Below are 18,604 nucleotides of genomic sequence, written 5' to 3' on the forward strand. Positions count from 1 at the left end.
GCCCCGACAGCCCCCGGTCTCTCCTGCTTGGGCCATAAACGCACCTCCAGCTCGACCCTGTCTTCGAGCCACATCCCGTGCTGAACCCCCTCACTCTTTCATCTCATTCATAGAACAGGCCCTTTGATAGCCTCTTCCTCCCTGCCCGATTGTCCGGCCTGATCCCAGGCCATCACCTAGCCCAACAGATGCAGTTTATTGCCCCCTACAGTAGGACCTCGCCTCACATCAAAGGAGCGGGGATTAATCAATGCCTTCACACCCCTAGATCCGACCGATCACCCGCATTCCTGTTTCCAGCGGAATGTCCAGCTGCGCGATAGCCATCATGCTGAGATTTGGGTGGGGACCCCTACTGTAGATATGTGTGAGAAGGGGCCTGAACCGGGGATTCCAAGGATGCCTTTTCGTACTTCAAAGCAATACCACGGATGTCATAAATGTAATAAAGCCATAAACTTGTGTATAAGAGGCCAGGCCTCAGAGATGCGGTTAGAGCACCTCGAGAAGATACCCTGTTGTCTGATTTGACGTGTTCTGATTCCGTCGGAATAAACTCCTGTTTCCTGCCTTCCAGCCTCCAGCGCCTGCCTCTTTGTTTGGTAATATTGAAGGGTGTGAGAGGCGGCTAACGCCGGGCAAATACTGAAGGGATCTTGGCCGAATCCGGCCCTGCCTTTTTACAATCTCACAACATGAAAGGCATAGAATTAGGGTTAACAACAAAGAGGAAGCAGCCCCTGTAGGAAGTGCACATGCGGACCTGCCAAGGTTAGCTACCTTTGGAAAGGAACAGGTCCCCCGGAGAAATTACCTCACCTCAACTGAGAAAGAGAACAACCAGACTAGTAGGCCACCACTAATAATTACAATATACTACATTAAAAACTGCAATAATTCCAATGGTGTCAACTGGAGAATAAAAACACCTGCAGTGGATGAAACAGTCCAAGATGTCAGCACTAAAATTCCACAGGGCAGTACAGGTAACAACATCCACAAATACTATTAACACCAGAGTACGAGTCCCAGGGGAGGGACGACACCCTAAATAGGGGTAACACACTCAAATTGTCATCATGTATCCCAGGGCTACAACATTTAAAGTCGGCTCATTTACTCTCTGTGGAATTTTGCTAGGCAGGATACGGAAACTCTAATGAGCAAACACTAACAACCTGACAAACGGAGGAAGTCGCCCAACTAATCTTGTCCATTACACAACACTTTGACGCATGGGGCAGAAAACTTTCGAAACCGGCAAAACCACGCTACCCAGGCCCACTAAGGGAAAATTCCCCAGAGAAGCGAAAAGTAGGGCACTGCGCGGCAAAAAAAGAACAGGTTTATTCAGTCTTACAGAATGCAAGGGGGAATAGTCCACCAACAACAAGCTGCAATGTGGGCCAGTCCAAGGAAAAAGCAACCCTGGAATCCGCTGCAGACCACTGGACCTGGATTGCAGGTACGCTGAATAAAATGAAACCTAACTGAACTCTACAGGAATATACAACAAACAACACCCAAGACACTCTACACCTCATCTCATGGAACATAGCCGGAGCCAAGAAATGGCTAGAAGATGTCCGGCCCTTCCAAAGCTGGGAGTCATGCGATATCATTGCTCTACATGAGACTTGGGCACTAGAGGAGTTGCCGCTCATCGGATTTACACACTTTAGCACACCAGCAGAGAAAACTAAGAGGCATGGGCACCCAAAGGGAGGGTTAGCAGTCTATGTTTTGACTGAAATTGATCTCAAATCAGAGCAAATAGCCCCTTATGAACCAAACGTGCAACTAATAAAACTCTCTCTACCACAAAAAGAGGCACCTATATTATTAATCAACACCTACATACATCCATCGGCAAAAGAAAAAAAAGCCCACATCCATCTGTTAACATCTATAATCAATGACATACGAAACAATAATCCCTTTTGAGAAATCATCTTAACAGGCGACTTCAATTCAAATTTAATTTATACTCCAGAAGAGAATGAAATACTAGCAGCAGATAATAAGTACTGGGAGGTGCAACCTCAATAGCAGCTCAAGTCGGACCGCCCGATCTAGTAGGACAATAATTGGCGACAACTCTGGAATACCTGGTGCTGAGAATAATCAATGGTAGAACATCAGAAGACTGTCCGCCACAATATACCCACCTGGGAGGCAAATCGCAATCAAGGCTTGATTACACAGGGAGACAGCCATGACAACGCGGGCTTTACACCGCGCTGCCATTACGACGGTGCCATCACAACGCAAATCGTTACAACGACTTGGGCTGGATGGCGCTAGATACTAAGGAATAGTAGATTTACTATTCCAACACCTTCCCTACTGTTGCGTAGGCTGGAGTTGGTATAGTAAATCATACTATTCCAAAATCCAGCGCCGACAGCGCAAGTCGTTGTAACGACTTGCGTTGTAATGGATGCGTCGTAATGGCAGCGCGGTGTAAAAGCCCGCGTTGTCATGACGTACATCTGATTACACAGCAATTTCACTACTATTGTTTCCCTTTCTCACCAGGTTTTCAATTGAATTCGTGACTAAACGTGACCATTCATACCAACATATTCACTTTAGTTTAAAGCTTCCAAAGCATCAAAATAGTGTGATAATTGCAGAAAGCACATTCACAACCGATTTGAAACGACTGAAATGGTCTACAGAGAATTTAGATGAATTACAGGTAAAAGTCCAGAGAATTAAAACAGAAAGTGAAACTAGCGACTGCAATAAAGAGTAGATACGTTTTACAGAAAAACTGGCCTCAATTATGGCTATTAAATCCAAACAAGCCTCACAGCCAAAAAATACCATTGTAACGTCAACTGAACTTGTTCAACTTAAGTGAGAAATAAGGAAAAATGTCAGGAACCAAAAAATAACTGAGATGTCCTCCCAGGACTGGGAATTATTCCGGAAGCTGAAGAAAGATTATAAAAAGAAGACGTGGGAACATAAAAGACAACAGGAGGACAACTTCTGGGCTAAATTACTAAACACCGCGAAGAACATCAACTCAAGCGCATTCTGGGGAATAATAAATGGGAAAAGGCGGACAGAGAATCCAACTGCCTCAAGTGTACAAGAAAATGATTGGGTCTCATTATTGGTAAAGAGATTCACAGACATTAAATCGCCGAACCACCAAACACGGAGAGATAAGGGGCAAGTAATTTCCAAAGAACACAAGAAACAATCAGACTACGTTAGGATTATCCCACGGAACATAAATATCAGACCAACTTGCTATTTACCAGAATTGCAAAACATGGATTCCACACAATCTAAAGAAGCTTGTGGTTCTTGGTCATTGTTCAGGATGGACTGTTCCCATGGGGAGCAGGGTCAAGACTGAATTTCATATGGCTGGGTTCAAACTGGGGTGGCATGGTGAGCAAAAAAATGATGAATTCCACTCAGATCTGTGACTGGGGGTGAATGTTTGACGATATTCAACTTTCTGTCCATCATCTTTTCGTGCTATTAACATAGAGATACAATTACTGTTATGCTCTAATTAGTTACTGCAATGTCCCAGCTGCCCTCGAATCATTGGATATTGGTTATTTTAGAACTGAGTGGAGGGAGTGTCCGTGTTTTGGTTTTAATGAGGTACTAAAACATGAACCCTCCAAGCTGCGTTATTGCTGAATTGGGTATTTCTGTCTCAACTTCTTCAGGGCTATGTGTATTATATACACACCCAGCTGTAAAGTTCAGATGTAACTGGTCCTAAATTAATGATAGCATTGTCATACTCTATTAAATCATGTAGCAAAGACAGAGCACGTTTCTATCTTGATGTGTGCACATTCAATCCATTTCTTTGATAATTATCAATACATTTCTTATATACATGTATAAACACACTATGGGTGCTCAAATGTAAAAACACAACATCCAATCCAAAAGACATTATTATTAACCAATCCAATCTGCAAAAGGAATCCCTACTCTAAGCTTATGAGTGTTTGAACATCGCATCACACACCACCCTTTGAATAGCCCACTCACCTATATAGTGAAAGCAGAGCCTGAGTGACCCCTTGATATTTGTTTTGGTTCTTGCCCAAAATTACTACAACATAGAAACAGGTTCAGACTTTAATATAATTTTACCCACCGAAGTAGGCCATGTTCTCCCATCATGCTAGGCATGTTTAAATTCTCTATGAGTTTGGGGAACTGTGCTTGTTAGTTACACCGTACTATAGGCTGTGACCTGGGATGGAATCCACCACACCTAGAACCTCCAAAGCGAAATCACTTATTTAAGGGAAATGAAAGAAGAAACCAAGAGGGCAGCTGACCTCATGTAGTACAAAACTATTGAGTGAACAAATGCCTTCCTCCTCTAAGGTGACTAAAGCATGAAGTGAATACGTCTTTTTAATTCCATACACAAAACTGAAGAATATTAACGATTTAAAATGTAAAAAGAAAAAACATAGTGATTGATCAGCACAGCTCTCCACCTCATTAAAGCATGGTGTATCTACCAGATATAAAATGACAAACAAAAATTGAACAGTTTGTAAGAAAGTACTAAAGCGCTGACTAAACAACAAAATTACCTGTGAAAACGGTATATAAAAATAGGCAGATAGTAAGGAAAAGGTTGTCCAGCAGAAAGGTTCCTAGTCACAGTAGATACCACAAAAGGAATATTTTCAGGGGGAGTCTCAAATGTGCAGCCTCCCAAATTTTATTAATCAAATTTCAAACATTCAAACATGTTGGTTAAAAAGGTACATGTTATAGTGGCATTTTTTTCGAAATACTGATGAAATTAGGCTCCAACCAAGCTATGGGTCTAGTACAGCTTCTAAAGTAGAAATAGAAAAATCTACTCGTAGGCACATTTATTCACATAAATTAATATAGCTAAGCAAAGCACAAGAGGAGTAAAACACGCATTATTAGTAGTAGAAGTAAAACACAGCGCCCAGCGTCTTGGTCTGCATTCCCAAGTGGATGGTAGCATCTGTCTTATGTGGAAGAAGGTGGCCATAAAACATGTTAGTCATTGCAAAACCATTAAAAGCTAGTGTTCACCTCAGTCTTAAATGGGGGAAAATAGTAGAAAAACACAAGGTTTGTGGAACAGAGGGCCAGATGTACATAAAAATCAGTTTGCGAATTCCTAATTGTGAATGTTTGCGATTCGCAATTAGGAAATCGCAAACACCATGTAAAAATGTGTCTTAGACACATTTTGCGATTATCAGGGGGTTGCAAATAGATCAACCTCATTAATATTCATGAGGTAGGTCTCACTTTGTGACTCATTGGGAATGGCCTGTACCTACAGGGATGGTGCACCTACAGGGATGGTGTCCTGCTGGAGTCAGAAGACCACCATGCCTGTTATTGCTTTTTAAATAAAGAAAACAGAAGGAGATGATGGATGGAGCGCTAAAACTTTTCAGACACTCACCCCCAGTCACAGATCTGGGTTGAATCCATCATCGCTCTTTAGCTCAGTTCGCCACCTCAGTTGAGACCCATCTATATGCAAATCAGTCTTAACCCTGTGCCTCATTGGAACAGTCCAGCCAGAACTGCCGAACCAGGTCTTCCCTGAACCGGAAACAAGCATCCTGGGGCCGTTTTCGGGGTAGCACCCCTCTTCAGCCAGGCTAGCTTGAATCTAGTGGCAAAGTGAGCAAGTTTGTGCCTTCTCTCGTGTTTGGAGTGTTTTGCAGCAATATTTTCTACTTAATACCTGTTGAACTATGTCTTTTTACCAGGAAGTTCCCAGCTATTGGTGAATTGGATATCTTGGCATGAATGACAGTGCTCTGTGATTCTGAAACATGCTTTCCTGCTATTTTTTAAGTCTGTGTGGTGAACACTGCTCCGCTCGCAGAGTTTGCGGAGAGTTCAGCACTCCGCGTTACGCAGAGCTCGCAGAGTTCCAAAAATTCAGCAGGGAGTTTTTTCCCTCGCTCGCATTCGTCAACGTCAAGTTTGTTGGTGCGAGCAAAAAAAATCCACTTCCCGGCGAGATTTTTCCTCATTCGCTATCGTCAACCTCAGGTTGGCGATCACGAGTCTGGAAATTCAACTTCCCACCGAGATTTATCAATTCAGACAATCAATTTCTCATTGTGAGTGGTTGCGTATTCTCGCAACTGCTTGCGTAGAGAAACTATCCGTTCACGTTGAGAAAGCTGCAGCTCGAGTAAAAATCTACTCGAGTGACAGAAAGGAAGCAGCGCCCGCTTGCGCTGTGCATGGTGCCGTTCGCTATGATTGCACAGTGCAGACAAGCACATGGCACTGAAAATCACCACGAACAGCATTTATCCAATGCACCCCGCCGCTTGCGGAGCTCCGCGTAGCGCAGCAGAATATTTCTTGCACTTTGCGGAGTTCTGCGTAGACGTGTTTTCACCCACCTAGTAAACTGCAGGGTCAATCAGTTTAAGACACATTGAATTAGCCGTCTGGCAATACATGTGCAGCTTATGAAGGAAAATTATACCTTTAAAATGTAAATGAGGCCTCTTTGGGGCAATAAACCTCTTACATTCTGGCTGCTTTACATGCACAGTCCACTAGTTGTGGCTGCAGTGTCGTTGCTATTGTCACCTGCCAAGGTCAGGTTACTTTTTCTGTTATGCAAGATGCTAAATGGCAGCCCTCAGTGGCAAATACAGTGGATGGGAAATTTCTGGCTAGCTATAAGTATATATGTTAGCTGGTTGTAATGAAATGCAATAAACTGTACACAAAGTACTGCCTCACTTCCCTTGGGCACGCGAAAAAGAAGTGCTTGCCAGCGCGTGGCACGTCACGTGTTTCATTTAGAACGAGATCTGATGCGAGTCCGCGAACCTCAGAGACATCACAGAATGATATGGTGCACGCAGCTCGCGCGCCGCAGCCAAAGAATAGAACAAGAAATGATGCTGTCACCGCCAAGAGCTGGCAGCCCCAGCAAGGGCCGTTGCTTCCAATTTAAATTCCCATTTCTTACTCTATTTTGAGGCACTCTCTGGGATTTCAGGAATGTTGAGACGTGCTGGCGGTGAAAGAGCCTTGAATGTAAAACATTCACGCATGACTGAAAGGAGGCTCGCGCTAATGGAAACAAATCGCTTGTCAACGAGGCGGCCTTCAAACATTTGTACAAAAGCACAAAAGGGTCATGGAAAAGGCGGGTTTGTTGACTGGAATTGGCTGGATCATTCGGTTCTGTCATCCAAACGTTCAGCTACAGGAATAGTTCGCTTCAACAATGTTAAGTAGCATTTGTGGGAAGAAGCACAATGTGTTTTTTTTTTAATAAGAGTAAGGACTTTTATGACGGCAGTAGAAGAAAATCGATGTTCAAAGTAAGAAAATATAGGAGGTGGCGACATTTGCAGCATTCCTCTTTTTCTGCGGGAATTTGAGTGAACATTTTAAGCGCAGTTCTTAGCAAAAATCAGTATTACGCATTTCAACAGAGTATTTAGTTTCATGAAAATAAATATTTGTGACTAGTGATATAATTGACATTAACACGTTTGTCCTCGTCATGCTATACACAGGTAACTAGACTTTCTGAACTCATAAAATCGTCCTTGGTGCCATGTTGTAAAGGTTAATGTGAACACCTTGATATTCCCTTTCTCTTCTCTCTAATTTCAGGGACCCTCTCATTATTCAGTTGAGTTGAGGCATATAGGGGCAGGGCCGGCTTTCAGCATGGGTACCTGGGCTAGGACCAGGGCCCCAATATTTCGAGCGGCGCACGGAGCTGTGTGCATTAAAGTTATGCCAACAGCAGCATGCTCGTTTTTGTCCGATTTGCCTGTTTAAAGTTCTTTTAATTCTTCATTATCATATCTTATGAGCAATGTTTTTGAAACCCCTTTAGCTCCCTTCATTGCCCTCCCTTTACCATCTCACCCCTGCTGACACACACCAACAAAACCAACATCAGCTTGAGGATACTAACAGTAGCAGCTGCTACCGGACGGGGGTGGGAGGGACAAAGAAAATAAAAACACTTACCCGGGCCGGCTGGCCACCATCTCCTTCCTCCGTCCTCTTCTTTCTGTCTCTGCCGGCAACAGGAAGCACCCAGGCTCCCCACAGCCAATCACAACAATGCAATGCAGCGTTGTGATTGGTCTGAGCACCGTGGATTGGCGCTCAGACGGGGAATGGGAGGCTTTGCATATTCCTCACCAGGTTGTGTAAAGCAAGCCTGGTGGGGAAGATGCAAAGTGCGCAGGACTGTTTGGCCGGCCCAAGAGTCATGCACATTTAAAGAGTGTAAACCACTCCTCTCCCTAATCTGGCCAGCCCGCCAGAGAGCCACTGACTCAATAGGAACATTTAAATGATAATAACAATGTTATTATTTTATTTTTCCTTTTGAGCAGTGGAGCAATGCTCCTCCGCCTTAGTCGAGGAGCCGCCATTGGCTGCTAAGCTATCAGTGATTCAGGTGTGCTGGCAGGTGGTCTGGATATGTTTGTGCTCGAGGGACAGTCACTGCTCAGCCAGGGACCAACCAGTGAACTCAAAAGGGGCCCCTGCTGCCTCATTTAATTCTCTAGCATCAGCAAAGGCGCCAAATTTCACTCAGCCCAGGGCACTATCTTAACAAAGGGTGGCTCTGTATATAGGTGTTAGATCTTACACATGTGTGTGTCCACAATGTCCTGCCTCGATCCATGAATTTCATGATGAAACACACAATTGTAGCCTTCTTTCCACTGTCTATTATTTATAGATGGCGTGCCTATTTGGACCTGACTGTTATTATCTGCTTGTTTCCAATACATATTGCTGAAAACATCTATTCTTTCACTGCCAATAAGATATGCAAAGCCCTCTAGTTTGTGATGTATGCTTACCTCAGCATCTAGAATGCACGTCTGATTCGGATTCGACATGGTGCAGGACAGTGCATCACTACCAGAAGAACATGATGGGGAAAAACGTGTGACCAGCTACACTTGATCGAATGGATGGAATTCCTTTCTGAAAGTAGAAGTTGGCCGGATCCTACCGGTGCTGAGTACCGGCAGGTTTTAAAAGAGGGCTTTGAACCAGGTCCCTATTGAGCTCTGTTTTTTGCCCTGGCACAGGTGGTCCTTTCTTTTCTGGACTGCACTGCAGTGAGCATGCACATCGATGTGCACATGGTCATTTTGCTCACTTCTCACTGGTGGAGAAGTTACGGCATGACGTCATGCCATGTGAGATTTATAGGGCAAGAGAAATCCTTTAAAGAGAGTCTTTTTCTCTCTGGATTTCCCTTCTCTTTTTGCAATGCAGGAGCAGCAACATCTTTGTGGTGTCAGCCATTAAGGTGGGGGCGTGGTGAGAGGTCCTCATATCCCCTCTTTGCTTTACACGGTTGGTGCAGACAGGAAATGTGAAATGATGCAGGTAGCGACCTTGAGCGATACAATTGTGCAAATGAGTTTTTTCTAAATCCATTGCAGAGAAATAAATTATCTGAAGCGTGGGCCTTCTACTCTTGAACCAAAGTGGGCATTAAGTGATGGTATTGGATGCAAATCGTCAATCGATTGTAGCACATTCTCTGAGATCAGACGTGAAGAGTGTTTTCAGTTTTTAACAGTTTGTTATCCCCAGAGCTACTGTCATTCAGACATCAGACAGGACTGGAACGAGGGACCCATTGTTGGACACGTGATTGTCCATTACCACAACTGCATGGATGGTGAGCTGTTGTTCGTGATCAGTGTGGGTGTGTTTACTGTGATTAAATTAATGTATGAAGATCACTGTTCAATCTTGGTTTGGCAATTTATGCAATCCTTAAAGACACAAAGTGATTTCGCCACATTAAAAGTGATAAGCTACATGAGAAAAGGATGATTGTGCACATTGCCGCTTAGCTCTACTGGTTTTGTTGGGCGCTCCCAGTTTCAGTAGTAGTTCACAAATTTGTTTATTGTAATATGACTGAGTGCAGACATTTATTTTCAATGTGAATTTGTCAAACTGAGTAAATACTGTTAAACTCAGCATTCCTTTTGTGTGCATTGTTTATTGTCAGTGACATATTTTTGCGTATTTGATTTGTCGTTATTTTAGTTGGTTGGAGTCGATGCAGAGATGAAACAAATTCCTCATGTGGCCATGCTGTAAAGAATACAGTAAGGGCAACCAAAACTGTGCATCAACAATTGCACCGTTACATTGGGGCGGCACACTATGCTTGTTCTCTTGGGTTAGGCCACACTCCTAATTGGATTGGCCACACCTCTTTAAGAGGTTTGACACACCCCTTTTAGAGCACTCCTAGTTTTGTTATCCCACCTAAAGCCCTTAGAAGCATAATCTATTTTATGGTGGTTTGAGGGATTGCAGGCTCCTCTAGAAATGTACAGTGTGGGTCAAGCCTCGCCTTCAGAATTATGGGACAGATGTATAAAACTATTTTGCATTCACAAACACAGTGTTTTGCAAAAACACAACAAATGCAATTTTTTTTAATAATGTACTAATTCATTTTGTGATTTAGAAATGCATTTCTGACTCGTTAAATTGGTTTAGAGACACATACCGAATGGCAAGTAAAAACGGGCATGAAATGGACATTCCTTCCTAGTTGTGATATCGTATATTATATATCAAAGGTCTGGAATTGCAAACAATTGATCACTTACCAGCACCTCAATAGAGGTGGTAATGGATTCTTAACGGGTCCCATTCCACCTTGGGAAACCGTGTCGACAGCTTATGAAGGAGGAGTCATTGGCCCACAGGACCTGCTCCCCTCTCATGCCTTTGCAATAGGAAGACTAATCTTTTTTAAAGCAGCATCAGTTCCTTTAAAGAACATGGGCTTGGTAATTGTAAATGCAAGGATGGTGACCTGCTATCCTTGTGACTGTGGCCTATCACAAGGGGTCTCAAATCGCAGCTTACCTAATTAATATTTAGTAGGCGGGTCATTCCGCAACCCACTTCTACTGTCGATTTTGCAATGCATCCTACTAGCATATAGGTCACATCGCAAAATTATAGCCTGATCACCAAAAGTTGGAGTGCAATTTGCAATAACATTTTGTGATCAGTCCTATTGTAAATCTGGCCCTATATTCTTCAGTGAGAGCCCAATGATCAGCATGTAAGGCAGGTTAAGCCTTGCTTTTATGAAGTGTACACTTCTGCTGCAATTAGAGAGGTCATGCAGTGCACATTTTGATCATTTACAAACTAGCACACAGTCATCAGGTGAGGTACTGGGTTTTTTAAGAACCGGCACAGAACCGGTAACCCAGCGGTGCCAGGGAATCAACACCCAGAGACCTCGGGTTCTTCCTGATCCAGACCTACAGAAACTCAGAGTCTTCTAGGTGAAGTCAAAGATTAGTTTATTGGCTGCAACCAAGGTAACAAGTGTCCTAGAAGTACAATACGGGTATATTCTCAGGAGACTGCACGCCTTTACAAAGTCAGGCTTCTCTTCTTATACACAATTTTGGGCTCCAGGCAAAACATTCTTGGTTGTAAAGTAAATCGTTAACATACTTTTAGTACAAAGAAAAAGCAGAGTCATGATGACATGTCCATATTTCACTTCGTGCTGCCTACAACAAATCATTTGGCAAGGCCCAACATTTCATCAGATATCACTGTACCCCTAATAAAAACGGGCACCTCCCCACCATAAAGTAAGTGAAGCAAAAGAGTGGAGATAGATGTGAGCGAGATATGGCAGGTGTGCGCGCTGAAATGGTTTTATGGTTTGTTGAGCCTAGATGCTATCTTGCTCGGCCACTGGGAGGGAACTGACCTAACGAGTTCGGCCTGGGGCAATGGTTCCAACTTGTACAGGTCATGGAAAAGTCGATTAAGGAGTATGTGTCCTTGTGGAATCAAATTCAACTGGATTAAGGCCTATGTAAAGGGCAACACATTAATGGAAGCCAAGGGTTCAGAATGTAAATGACGATTTCGAGGTGAAATCGTCACTCGAATATGCTGAAAATATATGTACATGATGTACTCGTCATTCTCGGTCTTTTGATACCAAATTCGTCATGTTTCGACGAAGTTTTAATTCTCGAGTTTGATTATACGAATCCAGATTTTAAGAACCTCAATCCCTCCTTTTGCCCTTACATAGGCAATTAATCTATCCTCATGTTAGTCTGAGTCCAGATCTATATTCCTAAAGTCATTGAGATGTTGCTGTAACATCATTCTAGTACTTAGTTCATCTCTTGACACAGGCTTCCTTACACATGATGTAACACAGAGGCCACATATTGCAGGAGCACACTGTATGCACAGACAGAACAGGAAAAGAATGGCTAAGACCATCCCAATGACCATCAGAATTTTCCATCCCCAGGCAGATATCAGTTCCCAGAACCATCCCATTAACGACCAATCTCCTTTATCCACATGAATAGATTCGGAAATCTTATGTAGTTTGGAGATGGCCCTGTACACGGTTGGAGCATTATCGGCAGGAAACCCTTTGCAAAGTCCCCAAATTCTTGACCTGCAGTGTCTTCTTTACTCAAAACGCCTCTAACTACCCTTGTCCGGTGGTAATCCGCCGCTGCTGTGTAGGTGGGAGGCAACAGGAATGAAACAAAACATGAGCCCGAGAAGTCAGGGGGCAACCATGTATAGGCTCTATCATGGCAGATGAAATAAGTACCCTTAGCAGCTAAAAACACAGGGGAAGTCTGAGATCCAAAAACATACGTTTCTGTACAGATACTCTTCCCTAGCTGAGCTCTGCGATTCTTGCCAATACCTTGCAGACATAGGTGACCCTGATGGGGTACGATCCAGATAGGGGAGGATCTTTTGGCTTGCTGTTTCTCACTTAAAGTAGTGCCATATCCGGTCACGTTCCAACCTACATATGCAAGTATCTCATCATCCGGAGTATCTTCATAAGAAGTTACTTCCTTGATCATGTCAACTATACCTTTGACTAGGGCGCTAGTCTTGAGGTTGTCTTTTACAGAACGTAGGGGTTGGATTTCTCGTGCATATATGAACATTGTCCTATATGCCCATACTGAACCATTGTGACTAAATGGCAGGACCAAATAGGGGATACCTTTATCTGTTGTGTGAGGCATGAGGCCGCACATCCAACAGTTAGTTGTGTTCATTACAAGTTGGTGTTGGTGTAATAACTGAACAAAGGAGTTATTAATGAACTCTAATCTCCTATTTGATTCGTGGTCAGGCAGAGGGTGGAAAGAATGAGAGGAAACAGTAGGAGGAGGTATGGGTGATGCAGTGGGCGCAAATGTTACATGGAAAGAGAATAGAACATAACTTATCAAAAAGATCATTACGCTGGATAGCATAAAAATACACAATATTATAAAACTTTTCTTTGTCATCGTGTTACACAGTCTCTGCTTAAAGTTTATTTGTTTGGCAGGTCTCTCCACATCAGGAAACTCCATCCTCTCTAAAGTGCTGCCCGCGGTGGGAGGTTGATTCTGCTAAAGGATGCTTCTGTCAGTCTAGGGCAACTCCCTTGGACTGACCAAAACTACCGACCTAACGTCGTCAGCTGCACCCAAAAGACTTTTAATCAACCGCGGCCCTAGCAGCGGAACCCGGATGGCGGTTCGAAAAACAAAAATAAGCAAGTTACCTAGATGGGAGATCTGCACTTTCAAAAATAGTACTTGGGAGGAAAAAAGGATATTTTATTTGTCCATAGGTCTTGGTCTCAAATCATAAAAAGGAATCACTTTTATTAGTCTGTTTTTCTCGGTCGCAAATTGTAGCGTCTTTTTCCTGGTACTGTCTGGTCCTGAAACAGCAGTTCAGGTTCCAAAAAGTTCAATTGCTCTGATGGTGGCACAGTCTCTTGTAAAGTGTCCTCACTTTCACATTCAGGGTTAGTTTCTTTTACACGGTCATCGCTGACAGGTACGACACGTGGCACAGTTGTAAGCTCTGAGTCAGTGACACCCTTCTGGACCCACTGGTCATGTGGCGGAGGTGAAGGGATCCTTTTGCAGTGGACCCCGTGGATCCAGTTGGCCTTCCCCTCCACTCGAACAGCTGACCTTGTGGAAGGAAGGACGAGGTGCGGCCCAGTCCACCTGGGCTGGTCGTTCTTTGTTCTCTGAAAGTTTTTCACGAGAATCCAGGATCCAGGGACAATGGAGTGACCTGGAGTCTCAGAGACCGGAGGCAGGGTGTTGTGAACCTGTTAATGCAAAACACGCTATTTAGCTGTCAATTCATACAAGTAATCAAGCAAAATAGGGTGTTGCAGCTCGCTGAACTTCGTGGGCCTAGGCACTCCCCATATGTTGGCTGGCCGGCCAAAGACAATTTCGTAAGGGCTGAGTTTCACTCGCGAATGCACAGTCATTCTGGTGGATAGGAGTGCTAAGGGTAGAGCGTCAGGCCATTTAAGACCTGTGCTCGCTTGGATTTTGGCCAATTTAAGTTTTAAAGTGCCATTGTAACATTCTACTAATCCAGCTGATTGGGGGTGATTTGCAGCGTGGAACTTCTGCCTAATGCCTAGCCCGTCACACACTCTTTTCATCACACGACCCACAAATTCACTTCCGTTGTCAGACCAGACCATTCTAGGCATTCCAAACCTGGGGAAGTACTCTTTCACCAGGGCTTTGGCTGTGGACAAGGCAGTATTGTCTTTTAGGGGATAGGCTTCTACCCATCTTGAGAAGGCACAAACAACAACGAGCACATATTTTAAGTTGTTGCACCTCTCCATGTGTATGAAATCTAGCTGCAAAACCTCGAACGGATACGCAGGAGGTGCAAAATGACCAGCTGGAGTTGGGATTCCCCTACCAGGATTGTGCTTCAGACATACCATGCAATTCTTGACAACATTCTCTGCACACTTGGGAATCCCTGAATTCTTCCATACTGGGGCCAACAACTCGCAAATCGCTTTTGCGCTGATGTGAGCCATTCCATGAGCCATTGTAACCACTGCAAGCACATACGCATCGGGTAACAACCATCTCTGATGCTCTGTCAATTCAACCCAACAACCATTTGCATCCATTCTCCCTGTACTCTCTCTCCACGTGCTCAACTCTTTTTCTGTGGCCTCAGCTTGGATGGACTTCACACTCTCTATCGTGTCCTCACATATTCCAACACCACCAGTCCATCTTTCAGGGCCTGCAACATACATTCGGCTCATCACATTCTTTGCCGTTTCTTTAGCGGTCTCATCAGCGAATGCATTTCCACGACCCACATCATCAGTCACCTTCTTGTGAGCACTACATTTCACAATCGCCACTTGCAGAGGCAAGGTCAGTGAGTCAAGAAGCTCATTCACCAACTGACCATGCTGAATCTTAGCTCCATGCGAAGTCAGGAATCCACGTTCTCTCCACAATCGTCCAAAACTGTGAGCCACTCCAAACGCATACTGACTATCAGTGTAGACAGTCACTCTCATTCCTTTAGACAATACACATGCTCTCGTCAGTGCGACTAATTCTGCGGCTTGAGCTGGACCATGTGGTATTCGTGCAGTTTCAACAACTGTGTGCAAAGTCGTGACAGCATATGCTGCAGTCACGTTACCATTTGGAAGCTTAAAGCATGAACCATCTACCCATAATGTACCATCACATTCAGCAAGAGGAGTGTCAAATAAATCCACTCTCCCTTTTGTCTCTTCCTCTGTTGTGAGGAAACAATCGTGCTGTTCTAAAGCATCTGATTCCTCTGCAATTGGTAACAACGTGGCTAGATTTCAGGTACTGCATCGTTTTATGTGCACATGGCTCGCTAGCAGCGTTAATTCGTAACTGGACAGTCGAGCACTAGTTAAGTGCTGTGTCTTGATCCTATTTAACAATGTGTCTACTGCATGTGGGACCATCACGATTAGTGTATTATTCATTACTAGACCTGCAGACTGTCGAATAGAAACAGCTGATGCTGCTGTGGCCCTTAAACAACTTGGCAATGCTTTAGCTACCAGATCCAAAGTCGACGAAAAATAGGCGCATGGCCGCTGTCTACCTCCGAATAACTGAGTCAACACAGACAATGCACAGCCTTCCTTCTCGTGGACATACAATGTGAAAGGCTTACTGTAGTTGGGGGTACCTAACACAGGAGCCAAACATAATGCTGTGCGTAATTCGAGAAAACTTTTCTGACACTCTTCAGACCAAGGAATGGGATTGGGTGTATTTTTACACGTTAATGCCACCAAGGGTTTGGCCAATAACGAAAAATTTGGAATCCACTGTCTACAGTACGATGTAATGCCCAAGAAAGCACGCACTTCTCTCTGTGTTCTTGGCACACTCAATTTCGCTATTGCCTGAATTCTTTCTGGGGTCAGTTTCCTTCCCTCCTTCGATAAGAGGTGACCTAAGTAGGTCACTTCTTGTTGGCAATTTTGAAGCTTGGAAAGTGACACCTTGTGATGCAGATCACACAGATGACGCAATAATGTCAATGTGGCCTTTTTACAAATTTTCTCAGTATCTGCAGCAATGAGCAAATCGTCCACATACTGTACAAGAGTGGCACCTTTAGGCAAAACAATCGTGTCAAGTTGTGTTTTCAGAGCTTGACTGTATATTGAGGGGCTTTCACAGTAGCCTTGAGGAGCGCGTTTAAAGCGGAAGCTTCGACCTCCTAAACTGAAGGAAAAAATATCACTGCTCTCCTCAGCAATTGGGATGCTGAAGAAAGCATTCTTTAGGTCAATCACCGAAAACCACGAAGCAGAAGCTGGAATCATATTCAATAATGTGGTAATGTCGGGGACAACTGGGAATTGTGGCACAACTATCTTATTTCCTTCTCGAAGATCAATCACGAATCTGTACACAGGTGGCTGAGAAGGGTCAGTTCGTTTTAAAACAGGCAGAACAGGACTATTGCAAACATTGCCTCGTGTTTCTTCAATCACATCCTTTTCAATTAATTCGTAAACAATCGCTAGCAAAGCTTTTTCACCCTCATTAGATATTTTGTATTGGGGAATTCGTGGCATGTTGACATTGGCCTTCAATGTTACAACATATGGTGGAATTTCTAAAAGACCTACATCATTAGGACCAGTGGCCCAAAGAATATCTGGGAGAAGTGACAATTCTGCTGGAAGTGCATCTCTCGACAAATACATGGGAGAAACCACTTTCTTACCTAAAGTAAGTTGTACTCCTGAAGGAGAACAGTACAAAGTTGCATACAATCTTTTTAACAAATCTAATCCTAGCAAATTTTCACCACAACCTGTTGTCAGAATAAGGGGTGCTTCGAATTCACAAGGACCAACAGAAAGAGATAAAGGGTCAGAAATCGGATTTCTAACTGGGGCGCCAGAAAAACCTACAGAAACGTTCATTTCGCCAGACAAAGGTGTGCCAGGGAGTTTGGAGTGCATAATAGAACTCTTTGTAGCACCAGTATCCAACAGAAAAGGTTCTGGCACACCTGATGTAATCACCTCAACGTAAGGTCCACTCTGATCTACTGGAACTGAAACAACTCCCTCTCTTTGTCTATGGCTGTCCTAGCAATCATTATTCTCCCACTGCTCATTTTCTGTGTAATAATCATCAACGTAGTATTGAGCTGTCCTATCAGATACGTTATTTTGCTGATCAAACCTGTTCATAGAGTTTTGTGGTGGAAGGGGACGTGTGTCCTGAGGGGTGTTTCCACGCCCTCTACCTCTAGGTGCTTGCTGACTGCCACGACCTCTAACACCAGAAACTCCATTCGCACGTTGTAATAGAATAGGACAATTATACTTGTAATGACCCTCTTGTTTGCAATATAAACACTGGTTGGGGCCTACAGATACACGGGGTTGAGTATACTCAAATCTTTGCGAGTTTCTCTGATACTGTTGAGGCTGCTGAAAAGTATTTTGGTAGTGATTCTGACCATTATTATTTTGATTACCACCACCACGTGGCGGATAGGCTTGCTGTAGCAAAACCTTCGTTTTTAGTTCTCTAGGTTTCTTTTCCACTTTATCTTTCTCATCTTTGTCTCTATTCTCGTAATATTGTGCAGTAGCCAATATCTGGGCTGAAGATGAGACTGCCCAAGAACTTTCTGAATCTTTTAATTTCTTACACAATTCTGGAAGCAGATTGTGCACGAATTTATCGACAAACAACCTCTGACCACCTTCTGTGGTCATATCTTGACCGCTGTGGTCAACGAATGTTTCTTCAAACCTGGTGAAGAAATCTGAAACAGTTTCTTCTTTCTTTTGCTTGCATGCAGACAACTTATCCCAATTTACGCGTATTGCAGGCATTATCGTTTTCATGTAATCTACTATTTTACCAGGGAGTTCTGCTATCAAAGGCTCAGGCTTGGCACCACCAACTTGTCGGGCATCTGCAGCAGTAATATTAGCCCATGTGTCACCTAATTCCTGGTCATGATCTATATGACGAATTTTACCCCATAAAGGCTGTGGAACAACATTCCCAAATAACATATCGATATCGGCTAAATTCATTATACATGACCCAGCAGTTTGTGACAACTCTTTATAGTACCCTGCAGGATTTTTACGCGGATCTGGTAATGTTTGTTTGAGTGCTAAAACTTCAGCTCGCTTCCATGGGACATG

This window comes from Lissotriton helveticus, chromosome 2_1, assembly GCF_964261635.1.
Source record: "Lissotriton helveticus chromosome 2_1, aLisHel1.1, whole genome shotgun sequence".
In the NCBI taxonomy this organism is placed as follows: Eukaryota; Metazoa; Chordata; class Amphibia; order Caudata; family Salamandridae; genus Lissotriton; species Lissotriton helveticus.